Raw genomic sequence first — 22,633 nt, forward strand, 5'->3', positions numbered from 1 at the left:
CATGAGATTCTAATGAAGGATTTCCACACCTGAAGCTTAAATATTCTGATATTAAATTGTCATATTACCATTACTCAGATTCTGCAGTTTCAGAAGAGCTTTCTTTGAGTAGCACAGAATTACATATCATTTTAATTTTGGACATTAATACGTAATGTATTCTTTTCTAATCAAATCAAAGTAATTTTCACATCTAATTAAAAGTGAAATAAAAATTTTCACCTGTTATGTCGCACCAAACTGTTCCTTTTAGGTGTGACAGGCAGTTTGTTATAAATGTAGCACATATAAAATGTGTAAATTAGTTTGGTAGACAGAACATTTCCTGTTTGCAAAGTTTTAAAAGTTAACCTTTTAATTTCTGATGCTTAAAGGCATTCAGTTTGGATGTAGCTTAATATGGAGGTGTAATCAAGAAGACTTTAAATTCAGGTTGTATGTTTTATTGGCCATATGCTACCATTCATCATTTGTATCAGGTCGTATTTTTATTACAGGCACAATGTAAGTACCAGACATGGTTTGCATTGCAGCCATTTACTTGTACTTATATTTGGGGCTCAAATTAACATACAGTAACATACACTTTTTTTAAGATGTTGGAAGATACTTGAGCAAAAAAAAAAATCTGATGCGCAAGCAAATCCTACATGAGCATTGACCAGGCTGGGAACCAAATCGAGGACCACAGATGTGTGAGGGACTTGTATGAGCCACCCTACCACCAAAGCAGCTTACATGTGAATATGACATTGGGATTCATCTTCACACTTGTTCTGTTATTTACAGAAGTAAATGAGAAAAAACACCTTGCGTTAAAGATATAATGTGTCATGCAGAATACAGCACTAAACAGAATAAAAACCTGAAAGCATGCTTTAATTAATTAATTTAATTAATTAATTAGAGCACAGTTTTAATTAAAAGAATCTAGACAAGAACAGATGGGCGGCACGGTGGCACAGTTAGGAGACCCATCTGGGTTCGCTTCCTGGGTCCTCCCTGCGTGGAGTTTGCATGTTCTCCCCGTGTCTGCGTGGGTTTCCTCCCACAGTCCAAAGACATGCAGGTTAGGTGGATTGGAGATTCTAAATTATCCCCAGTGTGTGCTTGGTGTGTGTCTGCCCTGCGGTGGGCTGGCACCCTGCCTGGGGTTTGTTTCCTGCCTTGCGCCCTGTGCTGGCTGGGATTGGCTCCAGCAGACCCCGTGACCCTGTAGTTAGGATATAACGGGTTGGATAAGGGATGGATGGATGGACAGACAAGAACAGGCCATTCAGCACAACAGAGCTCGCCAGTCCTGTCCACTAAATGCTTCCAAAAAAAATTATAGTCGGGTTTTGAAAGTCCCTAACGTCTTACTGTCTACCACACTGCTTGGTCGCTTATTGCGAGTGTCTATCATTTTTTGTGTAAAGAAAAACTTCCTAATGTTTGTGTGAAATTCACCCTTAAGTTTCCAACTGTATCCTCGTGTTCTTGTTGAACCACTAGAACAACTGCAGTAATTCCCTTCATAATTTTAAACACGTCAGTCATGTCACCTTTTATCTTCTTTTGCTTAAACTATAAAGGCTCAGCTCTTTTAATCTTTCCTTAAAACTCAACCCCTGTAGCCCTGGAATCAGCGTAGTTGTTCTTCTCTGGACATCTTCTAGTGCTCGCAGCGTGGAGAAATTTCCGCTTCCTGCCTTCACAAATATTTACTGAGCAGAAGAAAAGCGCAGTGGGCATAGCCCCTCAGTGAAGAGAGATAATTTTTTTTTTTAAGTTCTGGTGGTGGACTTCAGCAGGAGACAGCAGCGGGACTATAAGCCCCTCATCATTAATGGGACTCCAGTGGAGAGGGTGAACAGTTTTAAATACCTGGGGGTTCACATCTCTGAAGACCTGACTTGGTCTGAACACATCCAAAGCTACCATCTCAGAAGCTTAAGGAAGTTTGGGGTTTCTTCAGGGATTCTAAAGACTTTCTACTCTGGCGCTGTGGAAAGTATCCCGACACAGAACATTACATCCTGGTTTGGAAACTGCTGTGTTCAGGACCGTAAAGCCCTACAGAGAGTGAACCATCTATGCAGGACATTTACACCAGAAGATGCAGGACCAGAGCTCTCAGGATTATCAAAGACTCATCTCATCCCAGCAATAGCCTGTTTCATCTGTTAAAATCAGGCAAAACGTTTTGTAGCATCCTCGTCAGGACAGAGAGACTCAGAAGGAGTTTCTATCCTCAAGCCATAAGACTGTTAAATCAGAAGATGCCATCTCATCCACGACCCTCCACATACTTAGACTGGACTGTAATTGTACCATGACATCTACCCATACCTTGTTTCGAGAATTGGTCTGTCCTTCAACACTCTGCACTTATGCATCTGTCTAACATTGGTTTTGCGCAATAATCACTGCACTATTGCACTTTAACACTTAATTCTACTATATTTCGCTTAAATTTACTATATTTATTTATGTCCTATTATATTGTTATCTTTAAACTAAGACTTTTGATAATCAAGCTAATATTCTTCTAACCTTTCACAGTTTTTGATAAGCGGATCAGGATGCATTTCACTGCATGTTGTCCTGTATGACTATGCATGTGACAAATAAAGAATCTTGAATCTTTGTATGTTGGACCAGGGACTATATAGTTTACAATTAGGTGAAGGGTCAGTGCATTTTACAAAGGTCCTCACCTTATTTGGTCTCCCAGAGACCATAAAGAAGCTCTCTAAAGGTAATGGCAGAAAAAAAAGTAATACGTTAGAAGGTGTAGTAACAATATACCAGTATGTCTATTTCTGATTGTGGGATGTACAATTAATGTTGTTTGACTTATAAAATGACTGTCATGCATATGGTATGTGCATTATTCATTTAAGTAGCTCCCCACACACACCACATCAAGAAATGATGCAGCTGTCTGATGTGTAATCCTGGTCAAGTTATAAATGTGTATCTGTGAAACATTTTAGATAGCAATGTAATTCATGAAAGCAAAAGTCACTATTTTCTAGCTGTTTATACAAGGGTGCAACAAAATCATTTAGAGTTAACGATGCTAAGATTTGCGTTGGGTGTGACGAGGATGGTTAGGATTAGAAATGAGGACATTAGAGGGTCAGCTCAGGTGGGATGATTGGGAGACAAAGTCAGAGAGGCGAGATTGCGTTGGTTTAGACATGTGCAGAGAAGAGATGCTGGGTATAATGGGAGAAGGATGCTAAGGACAGAGCTGCCAGGGAAGAGGAGGAGAGGAAGGCCTAAGAGAAGGTTTATGAATGTGGTGAGAGAGGACATGCAGGTGATGGTGTAACAGAACAAGATGACGAGGACAGGAAGATATGGAAGAAGATGATCAGCTGTGTCTACCCCTAATGGGAGCAGACAAAAGAAGAAGAAGGCTATCATTTTGCAACTGAAGGCACCCTAGTGTTGGAGATGTTTTTTCCATGTCAAAGTAAATTTTTTAACACTATACACTCCTCTTGCAGCGCTCCAAAAACTTCTCAAACATGTACAGCACTGAATATTTTCACATCATCTTCTAGGCAGAAGATTCTTCAAACACAAATGCAAAAAAAATCACCAATCTTACAGGACTGGGGGAATTTTTCAGTGCAGTTAGTTCAATTTGTTCCAATGCCGCTGTTGCATGAGCATCATTTTCACTCAGTTGAAGAATCAACATGTAGGGTCACCATTGCAAAACATAAGTAAAACTATTTAGTTTGACAATTCAAGGACTATAAAGAAACTGGACTTACCACTGGTCACGAGGCCTTAACCTTGAAACCACAGTGCAGAAGCAGCACATGTGAGATGCGTACAGTAGTCTTTCTCAATACTTTTCAGTCAGCCCTCATAATATTCTTATATTTATTTGTTCACTTAAAATATAAACTGAATTTCCAACTGCAATGCAAAGAGTATTAAAAACATAAGCTTTGTTAGCATAAGTTGGACACTTTTAATCATAAAGCTAACCTTTGGTAAACTCCAGACATTTAGTTATCAGCTGCTGTTTAGTCTTGGTAGAGTTCTTTATGACTCGACTTTCCCCTTGAACAGGGAAATAATGATTCACTTAAATAGGCTAAGAGTTGGTTGGAACAAAAACCTGCAGCCACAGGGGGTCCCCAGGACCGACTTTGGGTAGCACAGTCATAGAGACGTCTTGTGTAAGTTGAGGTGGTGGAGAATTCAGTGACATTCCTTTTAGAACTGATGATGGCTTGTAAGTTTTGCCACTTGCACCATTAACAAGTGACTTTATGTGTTTCCAGTTTGTCCCTGTACTCTTAAATTTAGGCTGAATTACTAATGAGCTAAATGTGTTACATCTTTTTAAGAATTTGTTGTTTGTCGGTAAACTCCGTAACTCTGTACACAGTAGAAGGTTCAATGTGAATACTTTTCCAGGATTCCTTACTAACAGCTAAGATGAGCCAATGTAAAACATCCAACTCAGATTTTGCCAAGCCAAGTCTCTGTGATGAACTATAAACTAGCAGCTACCATGCAAGACATGGAAGAGTCAGGAACCAAAAAGAAAGGAAAAAGGTAAATGATAACAAATACATATATAAAAAATACTTTTTAAAAACCACACTTATTAGTTAAAAAGTGTACTAAAAAGTGTGTACTCATACATCACTCGTAAAATAAAAGGTGGGCGCTTTTGGTAAGAGTTTAAGAAGTGTTTTTTGAATGTTGATTGATGAAAAGCACCCACGCTTTTATTTTACGAGTGATGTATGAGAAACTTATTTTTTACTTTTTAGTACACTTTTTAACTTAATATAAGCGTGGTTTTTAAAAAGCATTTTATATTTATATATTATTTTCAACTTTTTAGTCTTGGGTTTTTTTTAGTATAATTTGGCAATCAATATTTTAACACTTCCTTTAATATTTTATTCTGTTACTAGCGTCGTCTATTGGTGAAATCTTGAACTATTCTTCATATGAAAATTTCATTTCCTAATTAACATGGATTAATTGATTAGTTATTGAAAATGAATATCGACTTATGTATTGTCATCGGAAGTGAGTAAATGTGCAAAATTTCAAGTCATGTAGACAACAGGAAGTGAGATAAATATCAATTACAATATTTGTACCAGACAGTAAACAAGTGAAGTTAAAATAAGCGTGGTAAAAAATAGTTATTGAAATGTAAACATACTCAGTCCTCACTCCCGATCATTTCATTGTGTCCATGTTCCAAAGAAGTAGAATACACCACAAATAATTGTCAATATATGTATTTTTCCTGTTGTCTTAACCAAGATGTTTCTGGTTTTCCCAAGAAAGTGGATTTTCTGAGTGATTTTAGACATCTGGGAAAATCAAAATTTGAATGAGAAAACCAAAATTAGCATCAGAGTGAATTCATCTTGATCAAAAGAAGTAAACTAAAGGACAGCTTCCATGTCATATCAGATCATTTTCTAAGACGCTTAATCCAGACCAGGGTCTGAGGGGGTGGCGGATCCTGTTTAAATATTCGGCTGACCCTATTATCTAAGACGACTTGCGATATTTATGATTCAATTGATTATGTTTCTTTTTGGTTTTCCAATTGAAGCACAAGCAGGTCAAGTGACTTGCTCAGGGTCAGACAGTGTCAATAGCAGAATCTGAACCCACAACCTTAGGGGGTGTGATGTCCAAAGCCTTAACCGCTACACCGCACTGCCTGTCTCAGGTAGCATAAGACGCAAGATGGGAGCAAACCCTGGACAGGGCGCTAGTCCATCACAGCAGCTTCTAGTATAGTTTATATACAGTAACTGCTCCTGCTGCTCATACTAAGTGCAGATCTTTAACAATCAGGAGAGATCCTCATTGTGTGATGTTTGTGAGGCATTAGGTGCAAGGTACATTAGTGACTATGTGGTTTAGAACTGCAGTGTAGGCATTTTTCAAAATGGTTTGTAGGCTTGGCAGTAGGCTGATGAGAGAAGGTAATCCATATACTGATTAGAAAAAGAAGCATACAAGATGCCAGTACAGAATCAGCCTTTCATGGGGAGCCTGGCAAGTAGCAGTGCTCCTTTCTCTTCTTTGTGACAGTGAATTTTATATGGGATTCAGACCGTACAGTTGTTAAATTTGGTATGTCATGTATAATATACCTTAAGCATACAGACAGACACCAGATCTAAATTCCACTTTATTTGCCACATCAGATACTGACCTGTATTTGTGCTTTGTGCTGATTTTAGCTGTTTATAGACCACTGAAAAAGTTAAATCCAGTAAAAGTTAGATACAGAAGATAATAAAAGGTCCCTGAGGCATGGCGAGACAGCAGCTAGCAGCCATTGGACTGTCCAGCTGGGTGTTTGGCAGCGTTCATAGGCTTGTGAATCCCAGTTTCTCTTTTGCTTACTCAAGAGTTAAATATGTACATGCTTTATTGTTCACATGTTTTTCATGTCTTAGAAGCAAAAGATTTATGTTACTCAGGTTTTCTTAAAGATTTCTTAGCATATCAGCCTGTGCTGTTTGTCGTTGTTTTCTTTCTTACATACTTTATGCTTCATTATATATGTCTTGTTTTGAACATGGCTAAATATGTTTGTTATCTTGTCACTTGTGAATCCAATAATATATTTCAAATATATACACAGGGTGAACCAAAACGAAGCACCACATTTCAAATGTTTATCCTACAAAAACACTACAAGATAAAATAAATTTCATTATGACCCAAGAAAACAGATTTTTGTCACTGTGTTTTAAAAATGATGTCTTCAAGGTGGTGGCCAACATTAGCGATACACTCTTTGAGACGCTCGCATGACTCATTCAGCCATTGCAAGGGGAATAGTGGCAATTTCGTTGCAAATAGCGTCCTTGAGGGCTTCACGGTTTTGAGGTTGGTGTGTGTAGACCTTCGACTTGAGAAGAAATCGCACGGATCGAGATCAGGCGAATGTAAAGGCCACCCGACGTCACCATGTAGGCAGATCAGCTTCCCCGGAAACATCTCCCGCAAAACTTGTGTGGATCTCTGCACAGGCCTTATCAGCTGTTGCTCCATCCAGTTGACACCAGGCATCCACCACATCCATTTCTTCTAGTTGGGGCCTCAAAAAGTTCTCTGGGATTTCAATGTAACGCTCTGAAGTGACGCTGACCGTCACCTCCCCCTCCTCAAAAAAGTAAGGGCCTACAGTACCAAATTCTGCAACGACGCACCAAACTGTAACACATGTACTCACTGTGCAGGGTTCTGTGATGAAGTTCACGAGAGTTGGTTTCAGCCCAATAGCAAACGTTTTGCTTATTTACGCAACCATTCAAATGGAAATGTGCCTCGTTGCTGCACATGACGATGGCATCTCGATGAACGGTTTGCAGAGTGTTGGCACATAACTGTCTATGGCTCATCAATTTTCTCTTAGTGCATTCCTGCACAACCATCATTTTAAGTATGGATATAAATTAAGGTCCTTGTGCAAAATCCTCCTCAAAAACATGTTGGAAATGCCTAAGGCAGAAGCACGCTGAACGTCTAGGAGACTGCAAAATTGATGCCCTTACAGCTTGGATGTTTTCAGGCGTTTGTACAGTCCAAGGACAGCCTGGAGATTTTCTGTTTAATGTTTTACCCGTCTGTCTAAATTTAGCCACCAACTGAAGAATTGTTTTTTCGATTTGGGAAGTCACCGTTAGGAGGAATGCTAAAATGTGTTCGGTAGGCGCATTGCGTGGTGATGATGGATTCATTGTTTTTGAAGAACGCTTCAACAGCGAAAGCACTGTGAGCACCGGACCAAGGCATGTGGCTGACCGAAAACTACAAGGGATCGTCTATCAAAGAACCTCGCACAATGACCTTGAGAAATGTAATACTTCATTTTGGCTCACCCTTTACAATCCCAAATCAGAAAATGTTGGGACAGTATGGAAAATGTAAATAGTAAAAAAATAAAAAAGCAGTGATTCTTAAATTTACTTTGACTATTTTTATTTGCAGACAGTCTGAGCCCAAGATATTTCATGTTTTGTGGGGTCGACTTCACTTCATTTGTTAATTGACATCCATTCCTATATTTCAGGCCTGCAACACATTCCAAAAAAAGTTAGGATGGTAAAGCATTCACCACTTTGTAATGCCGCCATTCCTTCCCACAACACTTAAAAGAAGTTTTGTCACTGAGGATACCAAGCAATGAAGCGTTTCAGGTGTTATTTTGTCCCAGTCTTCCTGCAAACGAGTCTTAACTGTTTTAGGGTGGATGGTGACTTTTGTCGCAATTCAGGGGAAGAGGACGGTAATCAGCTGTAAACAGCAACAAAGCTTCGTTGAGTTCACCTCAATTCCCTGCGCATGACTGAGTAGCAAAGAGCAAAGAACCTTGAAAATGGCATCGACATCTGATGAGAGACCAAAACGAATGTACAAAGCAAAAATACTCTGTGGATGACATTTTATGTATTATCGCCGATTTGGACTCTGACTTGTTAAACTCCGATTTTGATGCAAGTGATCTGAAGATAGAGATTAGAAATGAAAGTGAGGTACTGGCTTCACCTGATCCCCAGTTGATCGCTTGTGTAGCTGATGCACCGATGGCAACGTTCACCTGGAAGGACCACCACTTATGATCACAAGAGGTACAAACCAGATTGCGCCACAGCCAGCCCACCATGCATTCCTAGCAGCCATCGAGCTGCCCCTACACTGCCACCAGAGACGCTGAACAGGCGTTGACAGCAGCCACAGCAACAGACGTTTTACGTTGATTTATGTGTGCTTTTCAGAAAACTGAGTTGCCTGTAAAGAATATTCAGCCCTCAAAGAGTTAAGGTATACAACACTATGGGTCGCCATCATCATCACATTTCTCATTTCCAAATTCTCCACAGATTTTCTACTGGGGACAAGTGAGGATTGCAGGCAGGCAGGCCAGTCCAGTACCTGCACCTTCTTCTTCCACAGCCATGCCTTTGCAGTGTGTGCAGAATGTGGTTTTGCAGTATCTTGTTGAAAAATGCCATGCTGTGTTTGCCAATAACACTCAACTGGAAGAATCCCAACCCACCTATTAGGAGTCAGTGGGTAACTGATGTTCTGCACTATTTGAAATTGAGGAAAAAAAATAATTTCTTATTTCCTCCCACAGTACAAAGACATGCCAGTTAGGCCAGTTGGCGATCCTAAATGGTCCCTAGTGTGTGCTTGATGTGTGTGTGCCCTGCGGTGGGCTGGCGCCCTGCCCGGGTTTGTTCCTGCCTTGTACCCTGTACTGGCTGGGATTGGCTCCAGCAGACCCCCGTGACCCTGTGTTAGGATATAGCAGGTTGGAAATTGACTGACTGAAATAATTTCTCACTTAGTGGATCTGTTCAAAACCTTTTTAAAATATGGCAAGATCTAATTAATACAATTTTAAAATAAACATTTATATCAGGGAAAAGAATATTCTCCTTTCTTTGTTGTTTTTAAAGACTCACTCTTGCTGTTGGCTCTCCTCTCTTTCTCTCCGGTGAGGGTTGAATTCCAGTGTATTAAGTTTGACCCGATTATATGGAATGTTATTTTCTTCAAATAAAATTATTAAAATAAAAACAAAAAAAAATGTATGGATGCCCCTGGAAAAGATGTCATCTTGAAGACAGTATACGCTGCTCTAAAATCTTAGTGTACTTTTCTGCATGAATGCTGCCATCACAGAAGTGCCAAGGGGCGCTGACACAACACAATACCCTGACAGGCTCCAGCTTTTGGACTTGTCGCTGATAACAGTCTTGGTGGTCCTTTTTGTCTTTGGTCCAGAGGATACGGCGTCCATTTCTTCAAAATGAGATCTGGAATACTGATTTGTCTGACCATAATACACGTTTGTTTCCACTGTGTGATGGTCCATCCCAGATGCCTCTTCTCGATGCTGCTTCTGGACATAGCAAACATAAGGCTTCTTTTTTGCACTGTAACATTTGATGTGGCATTTGTGAATGTAACTGCGTTTTGTAGTGTTTGCCATCGTAATCCACTTCCCATACAGTAATATCATCTGTTGATGAGTGACGGTTCTTGATGCAGTGCTGTCTGCAGGATCGAAGATCAGAGATGTTCAGCTTAGGCTTGCACCCCTGCCCTCTACACATTAAAGTTCCTCCACATTCCTTGAACCGTTTAATGATATTATTCACTGTAGAGGGGAAAAATATTCAAATCCCTTCCAAACTCTTTTTGAGGAACATTGGTTTTAAACATTTTAATAATTTTCTCATGCATTTGTTGACAAACAGGAGATCCTTTGCCCATCTTTGCTCCCCAGGCCTTTCATGGATTCTGCTTTTGTACCAAGTCATGATTACAATCACCTGTTGACATCACCTGCTTGAAATCACATTATTATATATATTTTTTTTTAACTTATATGGCCTTAATTTGCCCCCCACTCCAGTATTTTTTGGAATGTGCTGCAGTCCTGATAAGCAGGAATGGATGTATGTTAACAAATGAAATGAAGCTGAACAGACAAACATGAAATATCTTGGGTTTATATTGTCTGCAATGAGATAAGTCAAAGTAAATTTAAGAGTCACTGCATTTTTTTATTTTCATTTTTTAAACAATCCCAACTTTTCTATTTTGGGGTTTATTAGAAAAAAAATCAGACGTGTGAGCTACTGGTAACCAGTTTGACTTGAGCATTGAAGACTCCAGACAGTGCTATTACAAGCTCAATCCTGAAGCTCCAAAAAAGAGCTTTATTAGACCCTAGGAACTTTGGGATTAAGGCAGTTTAAAGTTGCCTTCAGCTAAAGGTCAGAGGAGTTGGCTGAGAGGAGAGTTTTATCCTCTATGTTGACCACGACTACATCGCAAAGGCAAGAGGCCATGGCGAAAATTTAGAGAAACAGATGTGAGAAGAGAGAAGGTGTTAGTGGTACTTTGGATACAGACATTAGAAACTGATCAAAAAGCCTGTGTTGCTTGGTCCAGCAAGGCAATTAAGAATATATTCCAATTTTATTATTTTTGTATTTCTTATTGTTTTTATGAGCTCACCCATTTTTTTAGTTTCTGAAACGGTGCTCACATGTTACATCAGGCAGTATTTTTGCAGTTGAATCAACTGAATTTTTCACTGTGTGTCATTCCTGTTTAAATATAACTTTCTTATAAATATCTGTGTGTGGCACATCAATGACAATTTAAATTTAGACACAATTTTTAATTGCGTGTGTATATTTCTAATCTGTTAATAGCATAAAGCTACACAACATCTGGAAATGAATGCAATGTGCAATATGCAAAAATGAATGCAGTGAATATGCAAACAGTGGATAAGCACAGCAGAAACTCTAATTTGGACAACCTGCATAAACCGTACAGATTGCATATATACTAGGGAGTTCTCCCCATGCTCGCTTCGCTCGCCAACCCCCCGGTCTGCACTATGCACCAGCCACTTTGCGTCTCTGCCGCTCGCATTGTAAAGAGGGGTCCTGAACACACCCCAAGGAGGCACAGCTGCTCCTCCAAAACCCCCTCTTAAACGGTGATGCAATGGGAAACAAATACAGTTATTTTTTACCTCCTCTTTGCTCGATCAGCTGCTGGCTTGCTGCTGTTGCCGTGCCGCATGATCTGCATCTTGCATGGCGCTTCAAACATTTAAAAGCCTGTACAGCAGCTGTTCTACTCTTTGTCTTTTATTTACGGCCCTGGGCGTGGTTAAATCTTTTGGCACAAAGTCTCGTCTCGCAGGATGTGAGTTTTTGATATTTTTTAGTTTATAATTTAAAAACTGAACAAAAATCTGAAAATCTAACAACATCACATTAAAGTTTGATAATTTCTGAAACGAATAATGCCAAACATATATATATATGTAGGTTTTAAAATAAGGCCGATTTAAAGCGTGACAAAAAACGTGACATAAAATCGTTGTACTTTTAGGGTTAGGATTTTATATATATAAAGAGTAGATATCCTAAAAAAGACATAACTCAAAAGCTGAGTGTATTTCTGATATCAGCATGAAAAATGACCTTTAAAATGCCCCAAAATTGTTCTTTGTTGAGCAGCTTTATTGTATGTATTGTGGACTAAGCGCCAGACACAGACAGGAAGACATGGTAAATTCACCACCACACGTTTATTTACAACTATATACACAAATATTAAGTGCCACACAAAAACCCCCAAGACTTCCCCAAAGTCCAGGCCTCACACACTCTGCCTTTCTTCAGGCCGCCTCCACTCTCTTCTTCACGCTCTCGTCCTCTCCTCACCCGACTCCAGCCCTGAATGAAGGGAGGCGGGCCCTTTTATAATCACCCGGATGTGCTCCAGGTGTTTCCCGCCAATCGAAGCGCCGGCTGCATCCTCGGAAGCACTCTCGGTGTCCCTGCTCTTCTTCCCCCCCTGCCAGGAAGTGCTGAGGTCCAGGGTCTCCAAGGCACTAGAGCGCCCTCTTGCGGTGACCACGGGCCCCTACAGGCTTGAGTTTCAAAGCTCTGTACCCGTGGTCCCCATAGGAACCAGGGTGGTTGGCCCCACGTGGTCTGAGGTGGGTATACACCCTCTTCCGGTCCTCCAAGGCATCCCCCCCCCCGGCATCTGCCACAGTATGTAATGATGTAATTTATAACTGTGTAATTTTATATTATCTATGGAAGCAACCAGAACCAGACTTTCAGGTTTAAAAAGTAAAACATGATTTTCATTTCAAAATGCTGCCATTGTTCTAACCTAAGATGAAATAAATGTTTATTACAGTCTTTAGCAATCAATGAGACTAAACTTGGTGGACACATCATTTGAGGGGATAGACTGCAATAGCTGATAAATTAAAAATATATATTTAATATTATATAATCTCTAACTGTACTGCTACACATTTAAACATTTTTTTTTTCTTTTCAAATGGTCTGACTAATGAAGCTCATAAATAGCTCCAAGAGTACTGTTTCTTAGTAAAATTACAAGTCTTGTTGGAGGTCTATGCATTTTCATTGAAGTTTTTCCTTTATTCAGTTGAAATTATGTGTATTAAGCAGCAGATGACACCAGCCCAATTATTGTATTGAAAAATCAGACGCATTATCAGATCTTGAATGGGAAAAAAAATTGTTCATGTGTGAGGATGATCAGCCCACATCCCGCTCTGCTTTCAAAAAAATTACAGTCTGGAGAAAGAGCTTAACTCTCCATGCAAAATTGTATTCCTTTAAAATGGCCTGTCTTCATGTCTGAGATGTGTAAATGAACACGTTGTTTGCGTCTACCTGTTGTGATGGACGGCCGGCAGCTCACCTGGGCCGGGACGCCCCTGGAATGGAAGGATGGGGGAAGGCAGCTACTTGCCGACACTGCTTCCCCCATAACGCTAGGTGGCAGCTCCCCTGAAGTGCAGTGGTACCCCAGATTCCTGCAGGGCGGTATGGGACATAGATTTCGGACACACAGCCCTGCTGGGTGCCGTGGGTGCTGCCAGGAGGAGCTGTCAAAGGACCTGGGGACGTATTCTTTCCTTATAGCCCGGAGATACGTGGTACGATGCCCGGGCTGAAGAAACTCCCTGCTCTTTATTAGACCTGGAAGTGCCAGCCAGTCACATGGTTGGAAGGACAGAAGCACTTCTGGGTCAAAGACTATTTAAACGACTGATGGGGAGAGTATTGTGTTTATTTGTATTATTATTATTGCCTTTGTATGGTGGTGGAGGTGCTTCAAGGCATCACTATTGAAGGAGAAGGAATAAAATATCCTTTTGGCGCTTTTACCTGGCGTCTTGGACATTTTTCTAGTGGGTTGAGGAGTGGCAGCGCCCTCTAGTGTCACACTGAACAAGAGATCCATGAACAATACAACACAGTTGCTTGATAACTTTTGATAAAAATTGTCCTCAGGTCTTACACAAGTCCTTTTTTCAAACATCATTTGCATATTCAATGATAGAGCTCTAGTATATCCATCCATCCACCTAACTACAGGGTCACGGGGGTCTGCTGGAGCCAATCCCAGCCAACACAGGGCGCAAGGCAGGAAACAAACCCTGGGCAGGGCGCCAGCCCACTGCAGGCTCTAGTATATATGAAGTACTTATTTCATTACTTTACCATACAACTTGAAAGCCTCACGCTATATATTGTACGTTTTCTTTTATTTATGAACCGTTTTGTCCAAAGTGACATGTTTTTATCCTTCGAGTTAGACCCCACTAGATTATGTCATTTGCAGTATTTTGCTTTACAGTACATTGGATTAGCTGCCAGGAAACACTGCCTGAAATCTTATCAAATGCTACGTATGTTCTGAGGCTTTCACAATTCTCTCCTTCATACAGTACTCTATTTATCTTCTGACAGGCTCTGTGTCCTAGTGACGAGGGTGTTGGACTTTAAACCTCAAAGATGTCAGTTCACTCTTCACCCCTGACTCACTGTATGATCAAGCAATTCTGTTTACTGTGAAAAGGGGCAACATAAAAAAAAAAAAACACTAATTTATTTTTGATTATTATTTGTGGCACAGCCAGATTTAGTAGAATAAACAGTAATCTTTCAAAAAAAAAAAAAAGCAAATACAAGATTCTGAATTATCGGCTATATTTCAGCCACAAATGCAGTTTTCAGTACAAATACATTTTACTTGCTTCTATTTTAAAAAGGAGATGTGACTGTTTTAAGGATAAAGAAGATATCGTGTTTGTTTACACTTATAGCTGGTGTTCTAAATTGGGGATATTACTCATGGAACCAAGCAAGCCGTCCTTTCATTGAGATTCTTGCGTAATTATACAGTTTGTTTCCAGTTTCTATACTTGTCCATGGACTCAGAATTAGCTTTCACTCTTTTATTAAAGATGTCACATCATTTATGAATATTTAGAATGTAGAATTATGTTTATTATTTAAAAAAAAAAAATTGAAAATACCCAGCATTTCGGTTTAAGCAGCTGCTATGTTAATAAACAGACGGATGTTAATGAGATTGCATTCTGCTTTTGAGAATGCAATACAGTGTAGTCATGTTTTTATTTAAATCACATTTTCATGGTATTCTCAAAATGTTCATTTTAACAGTAGTACACACTTAATAAATATTTTCTTTGGTTAAAATCAAAATAGCTTATCCATAATTCAAAGATTAATATGAAACAGAAGATTTTGTTTGTCATTTGAGAAATGTAGATATAGTAAGATGAAAACTAGAAATGTGAGTGAAGTGCAGAAACCTCAAATGCACATGAACCTCCTAATACTTTTAAAAGAAAAATTTCAGCATAAATTTGAAAGTGGTGTCTCTGTAAAAGGTGAATGTGTAATGGCCGACTCACTCTCCCAAACCAGCAGCTACGCCACCAAGACCTGTGGCCTGTCAAGATGAGGACGTTAGACCCAACAAGCCGTACTTCTTCCAAATAAGCTTCCCCCAATCCACGATCAAAAATAAGCCAGAAAACAAACAGTATGTAAAATAATAAAGTGAGTATATATTGATAAAGAAAGAAATGAAAAAACTCCAAATAAACAATCTTTATATATAATACGCTAACATGGCTGTTCATTTGGTTGCCTAAGATTTTAATTCACCTGTAGCTCGCAAACCGTTTGATTTATTGACCTGAAATTTGGTACACATATACCATGTGACGTCTACTATTCGCTTTTGATGTGATAATTGACCTCTAAGGTTATTCCTCTTTTTATTTTTATTTTATTTTATTTTATTGTAGAATCAACTCTCGACAGCGGCCAGCAGGGCAGCCATGTCGTGTATGTGTACAGGCGCTATTCTCATTTTAATTAAAGAGAAAGGATTACTTTATTGGCACTATAAAGACGATGCCATTCTTCTGTTAATTCTCATAACAGACTTTTCCCACTATTGAATGGCAGAAGCTGTAGCCTGTACTAATAACTAACGCTGGACATATTCACACTTGGAGTAATTTAAGGCCAATTGTCAAGAGTCCTTGCCAGCCCACCACAATATTATTCTTTTTCTTGTACGTAATTTCTACTGTCTTGTTAATGTGTTTATTGAATTGTAAAGTGTCCTTGAGTGGATGAAAGGCGCTACATAAATAAAACTTACTTTTATTATTATAACACCGAGATAAGGTAGCAAGGGCTTAATTTTACCTTGTATCTAATGCAGCTGTAACTTTGTAATAAAATACTTGGGTCTGGAAAATAGAAAGTTTGGAGGATGAATTCATTTCTAAATATTTCAATTTCACCCTGCGGTGGGCTGGTGCCTTGCCCGGGGTTTGTTTCCTGCCTTGTGCCCTGGGTTGGCTGGGATTGGCTCCAGCAGACCTCCTTGACCCTGTAGTTAGGATATAGCGAGTTGGATAATGGATAGATGGATGGATGGATATTTCAATTTCCTGAAGCCTCATCCATGGTTGGTTCCTACCTTGAGCCCAAAATTGTTTTAATAGGCTTCTTCCCCCATGACCTTAGTCTAAATTAAGTTGGTTAGAAAATGGATAGGTAATATATTTTGATATTTATTACTTAGTTCCAAAATGTCATTGTGTATTTTATGTACAGACAATGTCAGGGTGAACGTCTGTGTTGTTTAGTTTTATGCAATTAGCTGATTGTTACTGAGAACCACTGAAGCTGGCGTAGTGAGTTACTGTACGTGAGGTTCACAGTGTATATCACAGCGCTTGATTACTTTTTTATGATCTCTTATTATATCCTAACAGATGTCAAGCCTTTCTTGCCAGAATTGTGATTACATGATTATTAGAATCTTTGTCTTTGGATTGAGTGAAAGAAAATCTGTGCAGACTTGTGAGCTCAATCAGTCTGACATGTGTATTCATACCAAACGTTTAACTTGTAATAGCGGTTGTCTCTTCATGCTGAGCTGCAAGTGGGTGATTACTTATCCATCATTATTCTCATTCTGACATTCACAATAATTATTACATAGACAACAACTGTGCAGCCTGCTGATTGTATGTGACAGATTTGAAAATTAGCAGATTTTGTTTTTCTTTTCCTAGAAAGATTTGTTACAGAGCTTGGAATAAAACAATATAATGACAAGTATTCAGTTGGGTTAGGACATATTAAAAGTTACACATACACATTTACATTTTTGTATATTAAAAGCTAATTTATACTTATGCATTTTTAAAGCTACATATAGACCTTTATATGTTTTTTCCATTTTGATTTTCCATTTCGCAGTCTTGGTGCTTTTAGACTTGAGGCTGGAATTGCTGCCAAAGGTGCATCAACAAAGTATTGAGCAAAGGCTGTGAATACTTATGTACATGTGCTTTCTCAATTTTTTTATTTTTAATAAATTTGCAAAAATCTCAAGTAAACGTTTTTCACGTTGTCATTATGGGGTGTTGTGTGTAGAATTCTGAGGAAAAACATGAATTTAATCCATTTTGGAATAAGGCTGTAACATAACAGAATGTGGAAAAAGTGATGTGCTGTGAATACTTTGTGGGTGCACTGTAGTGTCCAATATTGGCAATGACACATACTGTACACTCAAAGGTACACCAAGTGCCACGGCAGTATGTCGAGCTAAGATTTAAAATGAGAGACACTTAATAACTGCAAATAATACAACTGCTACAGTTACTGAAAAGCATATAAAGAATAGTCCTGGCACCAGCTTGCTATATAAAAATTAATCTTAAGTTTTGATTTAAGTACTTTTAAATGATTTCATCACTTCATTAAACATTCAACCTTTATTTTATATAATAGATTATAATAGATATAGTGAATACCATCTCATTTGCTTACACTTGTATTTTTTTCCATGCTGTCATTAAAGCACTGATAAATTACAAAAATTACGTTGTCAAACAATAAAATTAAGGGTGGTGGCCTGTCAGATTGCAGAATCCCTCTAACTTAAAGAAGTCAAAATGAAGTTGCAGCCTATACATTAAAGCTCTGCTTTAAAAGAGAAAATATGTTAGTAAAAGGAACCTTAATACTTAAAGCTGTATAAAGGCATGGCTGAGTAGGTGTAATATAAAAAGCTGTGTGGAATAAGTGCTCTGTTGGTGCCGACCCGACACAGACTAACAACGGAGAGAAAGAGAGAGAGAGAGAGAGAGAGGTTAGGAGCGGACGCTGATTCAGCGCATTGCCGCACCCACCACATGACAATCCAACTCAGGATCCCAGATTAGGACCCAAGTGCAGCCATGCAATGGGTGACACCTCAGCACCGCACTCAGTTCAGATTGAGTGGAACAGTGTGAGGTTTTTTATGGTGACTGGAGTGCCAATTCTGCCAACAACCCCCAAGTTTTTCCCTGTAGGTTGGGCACAGGTAAAAATGAACAACATTTATTTTTGTATTCTTCAGCCATGGGGCATGTCTTCCCCGTGTCCCACAGGCCCTACACAGTCCCCAAAACACACAGAAAAGAAAACACCCAAAAATCACACTCTTCTTCCTCCACTCCTACCAGGCAGCTTTGTCCTCCTCCTCCTCCTCCTGACTCTGGTGCCTCGAGTAGTGGCTGCAGGCTCTTCTTATAGCCCACCCGGAAGTGCCTCAGGTGATAATTAACCTAATTCAGGCTGCACTTTCGGGTGTGGCTGCATTAAGCCATGCAACTCCTTCTGGTGATGTCCACGGAGCGCGACAGGGCTGAGCCCTGAAGTCCCACGCCTATGGCCCAGATGTAACCCAGGAGGGCTGCCGCCACGCATTCTGGGGGACGTAGTGTGCATCCCATGGCTGCTCCCCCGGACCCAGTGTCAAAGGGGCGTTCGCCACAGCTGTTAAATAAAGAAAGTTTTAAAAAACAGTCTTATTAGCAATGAAAGTTGGAGGAATGGTAGACACAGAGGAGGCAAAAAAACTATTTAAAAGACAGAAAAAGATAGATAGATAGATACTTTATTAATCCCAAGGGGAAATTCACATACTCCAGCAGCAGCATACTGATAAGAAACAATATTAACTCTTTGAGGGCAGAATATTTTTTCCAAAAAAATGATGGTTTCACACAGAAATCAACAGAAAACTTCTGTTGCTGCATGCTGTGGCTGCCAGTTTGCCAAGAATGAGTGGCAAGCTTGCTGCCAGGCTTTCTTCATATGGCTGGGACAGCGGCAGTGGCGGTCACGGTCACAGTGCATTACAATCAGGTATCTACCTCTTATCATTGTTAAGTGGCAATCCTCTCTGGTAAACACTGTCAGTACCATGACTAGTTGGGGACCGATCAGCTGAAGCTGGAACCTCACATTCATTTCGATCACTTGTATCAAAATCTGAGTCCAACAAGTCATAGTCCAGTTCAGAGACAATAGGCAAGACATCGTCCAGTATTTTGCTTTTCGCGTTCGCTTTGATCTCTCGCCAGATGTCAGTGTCATTTTTTCCATTGTGTGTGCCTTGCTTCTCACGTGAGTGCAGGGAATCTTGGTCAAACCAATGAATCTAACTTTCCTTCTAGCAATGACAGTCCAACGTAATGGTTGGTTTTGTCACAGTTAATGGTTGATTACCATCGTCAACTCTTCCTTTTGACAAAAGTTGACATCAGTCCTGAAAGAGTTAAATTAAAGAGTGATTAAAAATGCAGGTATAACAGACAATACCTTTGTATAACGTTAACGTTTACCCCTGCCAGGTGGAATTGAAGAGTTGCATTGTGTGGGGTTTCCTCAGTCTGTCAGTGGAGCAAGACGGTGACAGCAGTCTGTCGCTGAAGCTGCTCCTCTGTCTGGAGATGATCCTGTTCAGTGGATGCGGTGGATTCTCCATGATTGACAGGAGTCTACTCAGCGCCCGTCGCTCTGCCACGGATATCAAACTGTCCAGCTCCGTGCTTACAATAGAGCCTGCCTTCCTCACCAGTTTGTCCAGACGTGAGGAGTCCCTCTTCTTTATGCTGCCTTCCCCAGCACACCACCGTCTAGAAGAGGGCGCTCGCCACAACCGTCTGATAGAACATCTGCAGCCTCTTATTACAGATGTTGAAAGACGCCAGCCAACTAAGGAAATATAGTCGACTCTGTCCTCTCTTGCATAGAGCATCAGTATTGGCAGTCCAGTCCAATTTATCATCCAGCTGCACTCCCAGGTATTTATTGGTCTGTACCCTCTGCACAGTCACCTCTGATGATCACGGGGTCCATGAGGGGCCTGGGCCTCCTAAAATCCACCACCAGCTCCTTGGTTTTGCTGGTGTTCAGTTGTAAGTGGTTTGAGTCACACCATTTAACAAAGTCCTTGATCAAGTTCCTATACTCCTCCTCCTGCCCACTCCTGATGCAGCCCACGATAGCAGTGTCGTCAGCGAACATTGGCACGTGGCAGGACTCCGAGTCGTATTGGAAGTCTGATGTATGTTGGCTGAACAGGACCGGAGAAAGTAAAGTCCCCTGCGGTGCTCCTGTGTTGCTCACCACAATGTGAGACCTGCAGTTCCCAAGACGCACATACTGAGGTCTGTCTGTAAGATGGTCCACGATCCATGGCACCAGGTATGAGTCTACTCCTAACTCAGTCAGCTTGTCTCTAAGGAGCAGAGGTTGGATGGTGTTGAAGGCGCTAGAGAAGTCCAGAAACATAATTCTTACAGCACCACTGCCTCTGTCCAAGTGTAATAGGGATCGGTGTAGCATATAGATGATGGCATCCTCCGCTCCCACCTTCTCCTGGTATGAGAACTGCAGAGGGTCGAGGGCGTGGCAGACCTGAGGCCTCAGGTGGTGAAGCAGTAGCTACTCCATGGTCTTCATCACATGTGACGTCAGAGCGACAGGCTGGAAGTCGTTCAGCTCACTAGGATGTGATACCTAAGACTTGAACAAGCTTCAGAACTTGGCGAACACTTGGAAAATGAAGTTTAATGTATAAAAGTGTAAAGCACTACTGGTACACACAAGGTGGGAGACACATCAATGCAGATATTTATTAAGTGAAATACTCACCGACTTACAGAGATATCAGGTGACATATACCACATGTCACCCGTGGCATATTTTCTCAACCACTAGCTGTAGAAACCCAACTGTTGAGAATTAAAAGCCTCTTAATAAGATGCTCTTTTATAATGCACTTGCTGGGTTCGATATGTTTAAATTGCTTTTCACTTAACATATCATTAGACTTTGTACAACATTTTCAAAATCGCGGCCACTGCACTGATTTGTAGGTCACTGCCACTGTCATCGCTTCTTTGCAGAACCTAAAGTACCTCTGCTCCTCCGCTTGGTACTGTTGTCCACTCCTTCTTCCCTGATGAATTCAAGCCACTGTTTACTGGAAGAAGATCATTATTAAGCAAAAAACACCTAAACAATTTTCCACCAGGACAATGCTGACTAATTGGGCATTACTTATATTGGCACATAGACTATTCACATGTCTGAGGGACCTCAATTCTCTGCCTAGTGTGGTATATTTTATTGACTTTTGTATGTTTTATCTTATATTATTTTCTGTAATAATTTCATTATGCAATCACTGTCATTGTGCAATATGTAAAATATATACAATCCAAGAGAAAGCAAATCTTAGATGATGTGCAAATCTGATTGTTACCTCTGAAAATGATTTAGGGGTTTATGTTGGTGCAACATTTTCATCATCTAAGCAATGCTTGGATGATATTAAAGAGCCAAATAAAATGCTAGGTTATATTGTAAAAACTGCTCAATATAAATCAAGGGACTCTTTGTTCAAACTATGTAATGGATTACTGAGACCACATCTGGAGTAATGTATGCAGTTCTGGTCAGCATGCCACATGAACGATATGTGCAGAGAAGAGCTACCAAGTGCATCATGAGGCTTAAGGAGATGTCCTACTCTTTCAACGTTGGAGAATTAAACCTGTTTAGTCTCAGGCAGCGGAGACTGTGTAAGAACATAATACAGGTCTTAAAATTCACAAAGGCTTTGATAAAATAGATCAGCTAAACGGTGAATGATGCACTTGAGGACACCAGTGGAAATTAAGGGGAAGTGCATTTTGTACCGAAGCCAGGAAGCAACTGTTTACAAAAAGAGCTGTGGGAATCTGGAAAAAACTGCTGAGACATGGAGTTAAAGCAGAAACCTTGACAACCTGGATGTATCTGGATGAGAAACTGGGGCATCTTAGGTGTTAGGTAAACAAACACGTGACATGTGGCCTGAATTGTCTCCTTTCATTTGTCAAATGTTCATTGCTGGTTGTGACACTTATTTCCACTTATAAAACAGTAGCTGTGTAAGCCTGTGCTGTAAAATGCCCGGGCTCCTAGAAACCATGGATTCTGGCACTTCAATCAATCAATCGCATCGGTTGTGCATTAGCTGCTAAGTGAGGTTCTCATTCCTCAGTGGATTTGTTTTGCCAGCGTGCTTGCCTCCATTCTCTATCAGCAGCTAAGTGAGTTTCTCTCTCCTCGAAGGTTTTGTTTTGCCGAAATGCTCGCCTCTTTTGTCTATCAGCAGCTAAGCGTGTTTCTCTCTCCTCTCAGCGGTTTTGTTTTACTGATGTGCTCATCTTGCTTGTGTATTAGCGGCTAAGCGAGTTTCTCTTTTCTTGGCGGTTTCACTTTGGCAACAGAGTCGATTTCCATGAGCTTCATGCTGTAGCTTGCACTTCTGGGCCGGACAGACAGACAGACGCACTTCCACTCAGACATTTATA

At 40.3% G+C, this 22,633-nt stretch overlaps 1 protein-coding gene across 1 annotated transcript in view; it reads left to right on the top strand.

Annotated features, from left to right (window-relative positions):
• Positions 1-22,633, top strand: part of ano10a (anoctamin 10a) — a 261,873-nt gene that overhangs the window by 132,079 nt on the left and 107,161 nt on the right. The window lies entirely within an intron of this gene.

This window comes from Polypterus senegalus, chromosome 15, assembly GCF_016835505.1.
Source record: "Polypterus senegalus isolate Bchr_013 chromosome 15, ASM1683550v1, whole genome shotgun sequence".
Taxonomy (NCBI): Eukaryota; Metazoa; Chordata; class Cladistia; order Polypteriformes; family Polypteridae; genus Polypterus; species Polypterus senegalus.